This window comes from Symphalangus syndactylus, chromosome 18, assembly GCF_028878055.3.
Source record: "Symphalangus syndactylus isolate Jambi chromosome 18, NHGRI_mSymSyn1-v2.1_pri, whole genome shotgun sequence".
NCBI classification, from domain to species: Eukaryota; Metazoa; Chordata; class Mammalia; order Primates; family Hylobatidae; genus Symphalangus; species Symphalangus syndactylus.
In genome coordinates, this window is record NC_072440.2 from 71,213,203 (window position 1) to 71,226,699 (window position 13,497).

At 41.9% G+C, this 13,497-nt stretch overlaps 2 long non-coding RNA genes across 2 annotated transcripts in view; one reads left to right on the forward strand and one right to left on the reverse strand.

Moving 5' to 3' along the window:
* LOC129467807 (uncharacterized) overlaps nucleotides 1-12,049 on the forward strand; it is a 49,536-nt gene extending 37,487 nt beyond the window's left edge. Inside the window, exon 4 of the long non-coding RNA XR_008652480.2 lies at nucleotides 11,779-12,049. This is a non-coding gene — a long non-coding RNA (uncharacterized lncRNA). The remainder of the gene's footprint in view (nucleotides 1-11,778) is intronic.
* Nucleotides 1-13,497, reverse strand: part of LOC129467806 (uncharacterized) — a 116,153-nt gene that overhangs the window by 39,484 nt on the left and 63,172 nt on the right. The gene's annotated exons all lie outside the window — the stretch shown is intronic.

The following is a 13,497-nucleotide window of genomic DNA, read 5'->3' on the forward strand; positions in this document are numbered from 1 at the left end:
CTTGAAAAAGCTAAGTCATTTAAAAATGCTGTGCCATCAGATGTATGTGAGGTAATACTAAGCGGTTGGAAAACAATGGTAAAATGGGAAGTGATTGTTCACTCAGATTGTTTCATGTGTTTCTTGACATCCTCGTCCCATTTAGAAAGATTTTAAACTAGAATTGAAATGTAAAGGAGGTTCATAAAAGAAGATCGGGATATCCAATTTGCAGGCCCTGGCTCAAAGAACGGTGTGGGCCCTGTGGTAAAAGGCAAACAAATATGCAGTCATATGTTTTAGGTTGTAACAAAAGCTTTAGGATATGTATATTTCATTTTTAAAAGATTTCTCTAACCATCTTTTCAACTAGCTGTTTCTAATCATTCTGGATAAGAGGGCTTTTATAGCAGCTCATAGTACCAGCTGCCAGCCTCCAGGTGCCCTTGCAGACAATCTCCCAGCTAGGGAAGAATGTGGAGCAGACTCCCATCTTTCTCACTAAGCCCCCTTCCCTCCTCCTCTCCTTCTTTCTTAGACTATCATTATTCCCTAGCAATTATCGAGTTTTCAGCCTCCTTTCGTATCTCAGGATTCCTGCATCTGCTTCTGTTGCTGGGTGGGGGAGATGGAAAACTGCAAAGGCGAAGTGGCATTGGGGGAAGACTTGAGAACCATCTGCCTTGGGATCCTTCTTGATTTTTTTTTTTTTTTTTTTGAGGTGGAGTCTCGCTCTGTTGCCCAGGCTGGAGTGCAATGGTGCGATCTCGGCTCACTGCAACTTCTGCCTCCCAGGTTCAAGTGATTCTCTTGCCTCAGCCTCCTGAGTAGCTGGGACTACAGGCACCCACCACAATGTCTGGCTAATTTTTTGTATTGTTAGTAGAGATGGGGTTTCACCATGTTGGCCAGGCTGGTCTCAAACTCTTGACCTCTGGTGATCTGCCTGCCTTGGCCTCCCCAAGTGCTGGGATAACAGGCTTAAGCCACTGCACCTGGCCACTGCCTTGACTTTTTATTCCAGTTTTCTTCAACAGCCTGGAGTAGTAAAACATAACCGGGTATCTATTCCTGTGAGGGTTAGTACTGCACCAATAATCCTCACCCAGGCTTATAAGGCTAGTTTACCACACTACCGTAATCTTTTAATTGACAAGCATGCCTGTCCTGTGTCTCTTTCCTACCACACATAGACCCTTTCTATGAATATTGAATGCACAGTTATGCTTTTGAAGTCATTAGCTTTTATCTTCTTACCAGAAGCAATATGGAGACAGAGAATCCTGCTACCTATCTACCTACTTACCTAGCTATGTACTCATATCTGTTTGTCTATCTACCTGTTCACCTTCCATAAATTGTTGTGCCTGGCACATAGTGAAGTTCTGATAAATGCATATTATTGTTACTTTCCATGGTGAATGTTGTAATGTCCAGTAGCTGATGATTTGATTCAATCTGTAATTGGTGTTTTGTAGTTTTGTCCTTTGGCCAACCTCTACTTCTGATGTCTTCCTTTGCTTGAGTCTGTGTCTTTTCTAATTTATTCCCAACTCCAGGCCTGTTCTGATTTCTGATATCCAAAAATTTTCTTTTTTCCTGGCCTTGGGTCCTCCTAGAGAGGAATGGAGAGCTTGATTCCTCTGCTTTACCCTGAATATGGAAACACAAAAAATAACAAACACAACTGCCCTTTCTGCCTCCTTCTTCCATTCTTCTGGTTTCTAGCCCAAAAAGATTTTGAGACAAACTGTGGATTTTTAAAACTTCCTAAAATAAAAAAGGCAACCCATATATCTGTGGCATGTATTAATAATAGCATCTGGCTGGGTGTGGTGGCTCACGCCTGTAATCCCAGCACTTTGGGAGGCAGAGGCGGGCAGATCATGAGGTCAGGAGTTCAAGACCAGCCTGGCCAACATGGTGAAACCCCATCTCTACTAAAAATACAAAAATTAGCTGGGCGTGGTGGCGGATGCCTGTAATCCCAGCTACGCGGAAGGCTGAGGCAGGAGAATCGTGTGAATCTGGGAGGCAGAAGTTTCAGTGAGCTGAGATTGAGCCATTGCACTCCAGCCTGGGTGACAGGGCGAGACTCCATCTCAAAAAACACAAAACACAAAAAACAAAAACAAAAACAATAGCATCCACCTAGGGTGGATATTGGACCATGCTTGGAAGTAGTGGTGGTGATAGTGACAGCAGGAAGTTGAAAGCAGCTTCTATCCCACTACTCCATTTTCTTCAACAGCCCGGAACACCCAGCTCTTGGTTCACCGAGTCTGTAAATATTTTCTGTCTAATTCTCTGCTGGAACCATTTTGTCTTTTCAAGGCTGCTTCTTTGTCAGAAGGTTTGCGGGCTTCAAAGAGCAGAGATGGCGTGTGTTTTAGGTTTCAGTGGCATCTGCTGCCGGGACCAGCCTTAACTACGGTGTGAGTACTCAGCGGCTTTCCCAATTCCTGGGATGTGCCAGGTGCTAATCTCCACACTATTAAAGAAATAAGGGAGGGTACCCACCTCTACCTGATGCAGCACAAATGACTTCACAAGACTCACAAGTTCCTGCATGCTCTGGCACCTGCCTACCTTTCCATCTTCATCTCTCAACACTCCTCATTCCGCTCCCTCTAGCCCTAGTTCCCCTGCTCATTGCATTGCACTCCAGCAACAAAGAGTTTTTTGCAGGTCCCAGGACAAGCCTCACTGTCTCTTACCTTAGGGTCTTCCCTTTGCTTAGAATGCTCTCCTCTCTTCTACCATACCTTCTCATCCCATTCTCAGTCTTCTGAAAACTCTTACTTACTATTCAAGTCTCAATTTAGACGTTGCTTTTCCCGGAAATCTTTCTCTATACCTCAAAGACTTAAACGCCTGCCAAGGAGTCATGCTTTGTGCAAAGCACCTTTCACAGCATCACATGGGATTCAATTATCTTTTCACTTATTGATCTCTATAATTTCCATGAAATTAGGAACCATGTTAGCCATTATATCGCCATGGCACATGTTAGTAGCACAATAAAAATTCATGCAATAATTGACTGTGAATAAATGAGAAGCTACAACTAAACCTGAACAAGGCTTATGCTAGGTATCCACCCCAATTTAGATCCAAGTCAGGAGACTGGTGCCAACCTAGTGCCCAGGAGAGGACTTTAAAAATCTGTGCAGAGGGCACTTTTCAGCTTCCGTGAGGCTGTTCATGCAAAGACGAGTTGCTTTTAAGAGACCACTTACCCATCCAAAAAAGGGGTCCGGAGCCAGGGAAGAAGCAAGTGCGGTAAGGGTGACCACTGCCTGGATTTAGCACTGTAACGAGAGGAGAGGGGGAGAAACAGACCTCATCCCTACAAGGGTATTAGGCTTTGAGACAGCATATTTTACAGAATTAAGAAATCTAATCAGCCTAGTGCACTAAGAGGGAATCTGCAAACTCCCGGGTGTGGAAGAAAGCCGAAGTATCCTCGGAGAGATCCTAATTAAAGCGCAGCGGATTACAATTCCTCTGAAAAAGGAAAATGAAAGGACTGAGAAACATCTGCTGTGGTTTCATGAAGGACTGCTCAAGGATGCAGAGTGTGAGAAAGAGAAATTCTTGACAGCATGGATGAGGCACAGAGCGTGTTTGTTCTCCATTGGGCAAAGCTGGTGGGGGATGGGGCCTGACAATACAAAGGCAGGGGTTTAGGATTGTTTTAGACTATAGGGCAAAATAGAAGAGACCAAGGTTTAGTGGACATGAGAGGGAAAGGAGGCGTATCCTTCTTGTCCCTGTGCAGACAAGAATGACCCAGTGACCCTGCAGAGCTCTCTCCAGGTTGCCTAGCAACCTGTGAGCTGGGCCTGAGGGCCCCTTGTCTGATAGGAGAGGACTCCTCCTTCCACGACTTCCACTTGCCAAGGTCTCCAGGTGCTGGAGATCTCCAAGTGATCATCCCTAGTGATCCTCAGAGCACCTTGAAATTCCTAGGCTTTTTCTTCTTGGTTCCAGAGTCTGAGATGTATATTTCTTTCTGCAAGTCCACTTTCATGCTCATCCTATATAAAGGCAGAACAGGCCAGGCACAGTGGCTTATACCTGTAATCCCAGCACTTTGGGAGGCCAAGATGGGTGGATCCGTTGAGGCCAGAAATTTGGGACCAGCCTGGCCAACATGACGAAACCCTGTCTCTACTAAAAATACAAAAATTAGCTATGCATGGTAGTGCATGCCTATAGTCTCAGCTACTTGGGAGGCTGGGGCATGAGAATCACTTGAACCCGGGAGGCAGAGGTTGTAGTGAGCTGAGATCATGCCACTGCACTCCAGCCTGGGTGACTGAGCAAGACTCTCTTAAAAAGATGATTGTCCCAGGCCTTATCCCTGAAAAATCTCCAAAAAGAAGAAGTTCAGATCTGATTAGAGTAAGTGCTCACAAATCTTAGATGTAATCCTGGAATTGCTGAGCTGGAAGACAGCTCAGAGGTCATACAGCCCAATCTCCTGCAAATACAGGAACAGAAAAATGTAAAAGCCCAGGTAAGATTCAAACACAATTTTAGGGAACAGTCATGTCAGAATTTTCAAAGGATGGTACAGGAAACACATGCTATTGGCATGCAGAGAAGAAAGTGCTGACCATGGCCTGGGGAAAGTCCACAAAACCTTTGGGAAGCAGTAGGGATTAGTGTAGGTCCTGAAGCCCAAATTTCAAAGGTCAACAGCAGCCAGAAGTCCTCTGAGAAAGACAAAGGCAGGGCAGGACAACTCTGAGTACTGCCTGAAGAATGCCCTTAGACAGTGGTGCTCAGAAATATGAATGGAGCTTACCTCAATGGTGTGCTTATATCTCCAAATGTTCCAGTAATCTGATTTTATATAAGTACCCCAAGATGTAGTAGCCTAGACTAACTACCATTTTACTGTATCTCATGACTTCATTGGTCAGGGATTGAGACAGGGCTCAGCTGGATGATTCTTCTACTCTATACTGCATCGACTTGAGTCACTCATGGTATTCACCTGGTGGCTGGTCTGGGCCGCAGGGTACAAGATGGCTTGTTCACATGCCTGGTGCCTTGATGGGGATGGCTGGAAGGCTTGACTTAGTCAGGCACTCTCCTTTTCCATGTAGTCTCAGGGCCTCTCCACAGAGCAGTCTGATTTCTTACATAGCTGCTCAGGGTTTCCAAGAAACCCAAGCAGAAGCTATAAGATTTCTTATGTCCTAGCTTCAGAACTTCCCCAATGTCATTTCTGTCAAATTCTATTTGTCAAGTAAGTCACTAAGACCAGTAGAGATTCAATTAGACCCTCCCCTCAAGCATCCATTTCCACAACAAATATTTCTAAATTTCCTATTCTATGCCAAGCCTTTGCTTGCTACTACTAAGGTTGCAAAAATGAATCATTCATGTTCCTAATCTGGAGAAATTCATGGTCTAATTGTGGAGGCTGTTGTATATTTTTAATATCCATATCATGTGATAAGAACTAATAAAAGTGGGGACTAAATGGCAAAAGAGCATAGAGAAAATGTAGCCTATCTTAGAATTGGACAAACTAAGTCCTGTGGGCTGAATCCAGTCTGCAGCCTGTTTTTATGAATAAAGTTTTATTGGAACACAGCCATGCTTATTTATTTACATATTGTCTGTGCCTGCTTTGGCACTATAATGGCAGAATTGAGTAGTTGCAACAGAGACTATATTACCTGCAAAGCCTAAAATATTTACTCTCTGGTCTTTGACAGAAAAAGGTTGTTGACTCTGGATCTACCTAGGTATGGCTGAATTTCAGGAACCATAAATCCAAATTTGGGGCAATTGTTCAGAATTTGTTAGTGTATTTGGATACTGACACTTCTCCTAGATTTATTTCATTTTCCACCTGGATTTTCTCTTCATTTTTATTTTAAAATATATTTTACTTTCCTTATATTCTGTATGTTTTATAATATTTTATCATATAAAATTGTATTTATCCAGACCTTCTATATGCAAACTTTGTACTAGACCTTGCTTGTAAAGAACTTACAGTCTAGTAGTGGAAAATTCAAGTATTAATTATTAAACAAAACAAAACACCAGGCATAAGTATGAAAAAGGAACAAGGTTAAGACCAACTATATGCCCGTCTTTGTATATTCATTTAAATACTACAATAACTTTATGAGCTACATATTATAAGACCATTTTATAAATGTGGAAACTAAGGCTCAGAGAAATAAACTTACTCAACCCAAGGATAGCTAATAGGTGGTGTAACTGAAATTTAGTTAGAAATTTACCATTTGGCCTATCTATTCTATTACTATATGTTTCATTGCCACAATTTGTATTTGGTTCTTCCTCAAATCTGCCAGTATTTTTTTTCACTGTGTTATTAAATTACTGACTTTCTTTCTTCCTTCATCTCTTTGAATATTTTAAACATACTTAACTTGAAAGCCCATCCCAATCTATCCTTGGCTCCAAACATGTCAGAATGCTAGGTAAAATGTAACATACTGACGGCTAGAAAGACAGATAAATTTCCCTGGCACTGAGTTACCATATCTACAAAATAGCGCTGTTAATTATTATTATTATTATTCATGGTTCTCAGGGTGTGACTCTAACATTTGCTATGTCTGACAGCACTCACTGACATTTAGTCATTTCGAAGTTCGTAATTTTTTGCTACAAGCTCATCCGTAGTGGCACTTATTTTCCTTTGTAAATTCTATTATATATGTCCTGACTTATGGAGACGTCCTATTGAGTAGTTTAGCATTTGCCTGTATAGAGGACTTATTGAATTTACCTGTCTGGACCAACTTCTTCACCCATTTTCTAGTTTGGAGTTCCTGAACAACATGGACAGTGTTAATTTGGATTCCATGCTTCATGGCACAGGATTGGAGCACTAATTACTCAGTGATGACTTTCTCTTCCTCTAGCTCAGGTGATCAACAAGTTTCCTTGTTCTTTCTCCAAGTAGTAGGAGAAAGTAAAGGTAATGTGTTTCATTTTTGTTTGAAATTTCTGTGTCTATAATTTATCTCCTTTTGTGTCATCTGTGAATTGAGATTTATCATATTCTATTTTTCTGGTGACTAATATTAAAGGTATTACTTTCTCTTCTTCTAGCAGTTATCCTGGAAGTTTTAACATGTATATTTAACTTTAAACAAATCTAAAGTTTATCTTCTTGCACAATTAAAGAACTATAGAATGTTTTATGCTGCTTGTCCTCGAATGATAAAAATGATGTTTATTTTAGTTATTGTTTAACATCACAAATAAGGCATAATTTTATTCCTTTCCACATTCTAAGATTGTTTATATTTATCTATATTTACTTTTTTCCCCTTGCTATCCTTCCTTTAATCTCATGCCTCTTTTGAAGCTTGTGTTTCTTCTTTTTGAAGTACAAACTTTGGTTTCTTGGCACTAAATATTATTTTTTGTTTTCCTTTAAAAATATATTTATTTAACACTTGTTCTTGAAAGGTGGCTTCTTTGAATACATATATTCTAGATTGATAATTTTTTTTTAGTACTTACTATTCCATTGTCTTTTTGTCTCCATTTTTGGGGATGAGAAGTCAGCAGTCAGTCTACAGGCCTTTTGACAGTAATATGAATTTTTGATTTCTGGGATTTATTATATTCTGTACCTACCAAGTAATACCTTTCACTGATTTTGAAAATTTTTCAGATAATGACCTTTTAAAATATGATCTCCTTTTCTCTAGTCTTTCCATTATCTCCTTTTGAATACCAATTAATTATTGTTAGACCATCTTGCTCTACACTTTATGACTCCTGACTTCTTTTTCACATTTGTTGTTTTCTGTCTTTCTTGATGCTATCTTGGTAATTAATTAAACCTATCTTCCAGTTCACCAAGATTGTCATCATCTCCATATAACATGCCCTCTAATTTGTTCATAGTTTGTAATTCTCATTTATTCATTTATTATTTCTAAAAGTTCCATTTGATTTTTTTCCATTTTTTTCTGATCAATTTTGATAGTTTCTTTAGGGGAGAAAGAGGATATATTTTTTCATACTTTCAGTGCTTATTTCTTTAAATATGTTATCTATCCTAATTTTTTTTCTTGCCTATGTTAATTCCAACACTGATCATCTTTATGAGTCAGTTCTGCAATCTGGGTTTTGTTGTTATTCTTGTTTTTAGTCTTAATCATGGTGACTTGCTTCTATACATTATGTAATTTGTTACTGTGAGTACATATTTCATGGAATGTTATTCCTCACAGACCTGAGTTAAAGTACATTCCTCAAAAGAGGATTTTACTTATATTCTGCACTACTAAAACACTGGACTACTTTCAACTACATTTTTGGTTTGGATTTTTTTTGGATTATAATCACATGTGAATTCTGGACCCAAACTTATGTGCAGATGGGCTTGTGGGTAGAAATTCTTTGGGAGGCCTTAATCTACTTTATCCAGAAAAAAGCAAACATTCCAACCTTGCTTTCTGAAAAGCAGATTTATGGTTTTATTTTATTTTTCCTAAATCACTATGACAATCTTGTTTTAACTTACAGGTTCCTAATTCAATGTCCCCTCTGAGAAAGTCTTAAGTTTTGTCTACCATTCTTTCAGGTGCATGGTTTGTTAAATCTTAAGTTGTAGGTCCCCAGAAATTGGTAGATAGTCTTAGAAAAAAATAATAATTTTCCTTCTGAACTATATTTTCCCTCCTTTCAAACCTCTGGAGATTTCCTTACTTTTTATATTTTATTCAGAATTTTAATGAATTCTGTGTCAGAAAGATTTATTTGGTCTTCTATTTCATCTGGAGATAAAAGTCACGGCTGTTTTTCTAACACCTGTCTCATGGACAAAACAACAAGTCAGGCTATGCACTTTATGGAGTGAGAGTAGTTTCAGGGTTCTGCCTTAAGCAGGCCTGAGATCTCAGTTCCTGCTCCTGGGTGAGTATCAAAACACTGGTCCCAGCCCCTAAGGCCCAATTTTTGTTCTAATACCAGTTTGGATATTTATCTCAATGCCTGATCACCTCTTCATCTTTTTTTTTTTTTTTTTTTTTGAGACAGAGTCTCTGTCACCATGGCTGGAGTGCATTGGCATGATCTCAGCTCACTGCAACCTCTGCCTCCTGGGTTCAAGCGATTCTCCTGCCTCGGCCTCCCAAGTAGCTGGGACTACAGGCGTGTGCTGCCACACCCAGCTAATTTTTGTAGTTTTAGTAGAGATGGGGCTTCACCATGCGGGCCAGGTTGGTCTTGATCTCTTGACCTTGTGATCTGCCCGCCTCGGCCTCCCAAAGTGCTGGGATTACAGGCATGAGCCACCACGCCTGGCCACCTCTTTGTCTTTAAATTCACTCTTTGTGGGCCCTTGGAGTTATCTTTTATTGCAATAAAATACATCCCCATTTTTATTTTTGTTGTCATTACCCTTAACACTTCTATCTGAGTAGCAGTGAAGCATCATCATTATGAGGACAGTCTCTTAAGCTGGACTTCCAGGCTGTCCTGGCTCCACAACTTTCTAGTTGTAACATCTTGGACAAGTAATTTAACCTCCATGTGCCTTACATCTCTTCATTGATCAGACAGGCATAAGAACCATGCCTGCCTCTTAGAGTTTCTGTGAGGATTCAATGAGTCAATCCACATAAAGCACTTAGAATAGTCCCTGGCATATGATCTGTGTGATCTGAGCATTAACTAGTATCAACAGGGTGTATTTAGACCAAGAAACCTTCTGTTTCAGCTCAGGCTTTCCCAGGTGGACCTCGCTCCCTCCAACTCCAGGTTCTTTCCATTACACCATGAGGTCTACCCAGGGATAGGAGAGGGGTTAAGTCAGGAGATGTGTGAGCTTTGGTGGGGTAAGACTGAGATCTGCTTCTTAAATTTGAGACATAAGGTAGAGGCTTGATTGTTGAATGATAAGGCTAAATTCTACTTCATATAATGAGCCAAGTATATTAAATTTAGCCTAGGGCTAAATTTAAGGAAGCACTGTTTTTCAGGGTTGTGCCCATGGAATCCCTGCACTGATATAACCTAGAGAGTTAGTACCTCCTTAAATTTTGCTTGCGAGGCTCCTCCCTGGCCTCAGCCTCATCTGACCATGATCATCAGCCTTGTATAGTGAGAGGATCAGAGAGGTCGTAGCTTATCCAAAATTATATTTCCGAAAACTGACGGAACTGTGATTGAAACCCAGTTTGCATGACTCCAGAGAACTTGCCCTTAAACACTGGGTGCAACTGCTTTCAGTCTGATTGAGGCAGGTACCATAAAAACAGAGTGAGAGTATCACATGGAATTTGCTCAAAGAGCTGGGACCAACTGCTGGACAACACACTTCAAGAAACAAGACTTCACTGCATTGAATGCTCATCTGTCAAGGGCCACATGTCAACCACAGGTGGTAGAAGGCAGCTGCCTTACCTCCCTGGTTCCCTGTCAGCCCCACCCATGGCTCCATCCCCTTTTGTTCCATTCATCTTGGGTGGCATTTGGTGTCCCCCCTGGTAGAATATACTTGCAAGTCCAGGGGAATAAAAGCTGAAGTCAGGGCCTGGATAGATTTGGAGGGTAGTAAAAATTGGTCTCAGCCTGGTGCGGTGGCTCACGCCTGTAATCTCAGCACTTTGGGGGGCTGCGGTGGGCGGATTGCCTGAGGTCAGGAGTTCGAGACCAGCCTGGCCAACACGGAGAAACTCCGTCTCTACTAAAAATACAAAAATTAGCCAGGTGTGGTGGCAGGCACCTGTAACCCCAGCTACCCAGGAGGCTGAGGCAGGAGAATTGCTTGAACCTTGGAGGCAGAGGTTGCAGTGAGCCGAGATCAGGAGGTTGCAGTGAGCTGAGATTGCACCATTGCACTCCAGCCTGGGCGACAAGAGCGAGACTTAGTCTCAAAGAAAAAAAAAAATTTGGTCTCCAAGTGTTTGATAGAATGGACCTATCAGTAGAAATTAATTGACCACAAATTAGAGGGAGGGCAGAGCCTGAATAGCTCAGTCCTTGTGTCCTTGGTGGAAACTAGCACAGTGCCTGATCTCTATTTAATATTTGATTGACAAGTACTCTTATTAAACACAATTTGAACCTTTTCCTCTTTTCTAGGAGACGGATGAATTTCTATCTATACTCAGTATGCTTAAGATTTACTAGAACACAGGCACAACTAGATAAACTGTCCTGTGAAATTCACCTGAATGTGATAAAGAACTCTGCTACTCAGTGGTAGGGCTCAAAAAGCAGTACCACACAATGAAAGCCTCAGAAGCGGCCGGACGTGGTGTCTCACGCTTGTAATCCCAGCACTTTGGGGGGCCGAGGCGGGCGGATCATGAGGTCAGGAGATCGAGACCACGGTGAAACCCAGTCTCTACTAAAAATACAAAAAATATTAGCCGGGTGTGGTGGTGGGCGCCTGTAATCCCAGCTACTAGGAGAGGCTAAGGCAGGAGAATGGCGTGAACCCGGGAGGCAGAGCTTGCAGTGAGCCGAGATTGCGCCACTGCACTCCAGCCTGGGCGACAGAGCAAGACTCCGTCTCAAAAAAAAAAAAAAAAAGCCTCAGAAGCAAACATTTTTCTGTGACTTTCTCCCACCTTCCTGCCTCTGACTCCTCATTCTTCCCTGAGACTACCCATAGAAACTAGAATCTCTCTTCCCCAAGGCAGGACATGGAAACCAGAACTTTTTCCTCAAAGCCAGCCATAAAACCTAAAAATAGTATTATAACTTCCCTCTACCTTTCTGTGTAAAAATTGGCTATAAAGAAATTATCTGGCTTATCTTGTTTGGTTGTAGGTCATTGAGACCCTAATTCCAGAGGGCCCTACCCTATACCCAGAAGGAAGAACTATTGCACAGAGAATCCAAGAAGAATCTAGACAGACAGCCCTCGCTGGATTTCTCCACTCCATCTGTTAGCATTCGATCATTTGCCTTTTGTCCAGTCATATTTCTGTGTGGCTGTCCATACTTTGTTGAACCTAAGCACAAAATGGAAAGTTTCCCCTGTATCTTTGGGTCTTCATTCTGAAGGCTCCGATGTTATGTAAAACTATGATCGAATAAATATGCATGCCTTTTCTCCTATCAGTCTGCCTTTTGTCAGTGATTTTCAGTGACCCTTCAGAGAGTGAAGGGCAAGTTTTCCCTTGGCCCCTACATCAGTTTCCTCAATACCTGCCATGCAGAAAATCTAAACTAAGACGTGTCAAACAACAAGGAATCCAGTTGGTAGAGGAGCTCTTACTGAGTGACACCAGGGAGGTGTTGGGTAAAGATCTATTTTAGACTTTCAAATAATTATCTGAAAGCAGGATTCAGGAGTGTGAAGGGAGACTTGTGGTGTACTCCACCAGGGCGGACAGCAAATGCTGCCCAAGAAGAATGGAGCAAAAGGGGATGGAGCATGGGTGGGGCTGACAGGGAACCAGGGAAGTAAGGCAGCTGCCTTCTACCAGCTGTGGTCAACATGTGGCTCATGATGGATGAATACTCAATGGGGTGGGGTCCTGTTTCCTGAGATACGTTGTGCGGCAGTTGGTTCCAGCTTTTTGAACAGATTCCATGTGATACCCTCTCCCTGTTTCCGTGGTACCTGCCTCACTCATACTCAAAACAGCATCACCTAGTGTTGAAGGGCAAGTTCTCTGGAGTCAGGCAAACTGGGTTTCAATCACAGCTCTGTTGGTTTTCAGAAATATAATTTTGGATAAGCTACGACCTCTCTGATCCTCTCACTATACAAGGGTGATGATCACAGCCAGATGAGGTTCAGGCCAGTGAGGAGCCTACTGAGCAGAATTTAAGGAGGCACTAACTCTCTAGGTTATATCAATGCAGGGATACCATAGGCATAACCCTGAGAAAGAGTGGTTTCTTAAATGTGTAGCCTTGGGCATCACACCTGCCTCATTCTAGTGGAGGAGTGACTGGTGATGATTATGTCTACCTCATAGAGTTGAGATGAGAATGAAATAAAATCTCACAGGGAAAGTTAATTACAGAGTGTGTGATACATGGGAACTGTGAGTATTCAGGTACCCTCCTCCTTTCTTACCTTCCTAAGCCATTCCCAGCATATGCTACTCTCACCACTCAATGGGGAGGCGACCTGAGGAATCTGTTAGAAAGTTCAAGCCTTTTGAAGGGTAAGAGAGCACCCGTTAGAAAGAAGAGACCCTTGTCCTTTTTGGAGCAAAAAATGAAAGTGGGCTCAAATGGCAGGCCCTCTGTGTACCTGACATTTGCAAACAGTAATATACATTGTTGTATATAGAAAGAAGATGTTTTATTACTTTTTTTTTTTTTTTAGATGGAGTTTCGCTCTTGTTGCCCAAGCTGGAATGCAATGGCTTGATCTCAGCTCACTGCAACCTCCACCTCCTGGGTTCAAACGATTCTCCTGCCTCAGCCTCCTGAGTAGCTGGGATTACAGGTGTCCGCCACCATGCCCAGCTAATTTTTGTATTTTTAGTAGAGACAAGGTTTCACCCTGTTGGCCAGGCTGGTCTCGAA